Below are 264 nucleotides of genomic sequence, written 5' to 3'. Positions count from 1 at the left end.
GACAAGCAACAATTTAAGTTTGGTGTTGTGATGAGCGGATAATTTGTATGCTTTTTGGCATTGTTTTTAGTATGTTTTTGTATGATCTAGTTAGTTTTTAGTACATTTTTATTAGTTTTTAGTTAAAATTCACTTTTCTGGACTTTACTATGAGATTGTGTGTTTTTTTGTGATTTCAGGTATTTTCTGGCTGAAATTGAGGGACCTGAGCAAAAATCTGATTCAGAGACCAAAAAGGACTGCAGATGCTGTTGGATTCTGACA

Source organism: Arachis duranensis, chromosome 10 (genome assembly GCF_000817695.3).
Source record: "Arachis duranensis cultivar V14167 chromosome 10, aradu.V14167.gnm2.J7QH, whole genome shotgun sequence".
NCBI lineage: Eukaryota > Viridiplantae > Streptophyta > Magnoliopsida > Fabales > Fabaceae > Arachis > Arachis duranensis.
This window is presented reverse-complemented; position numbering follows the sequence as displayed.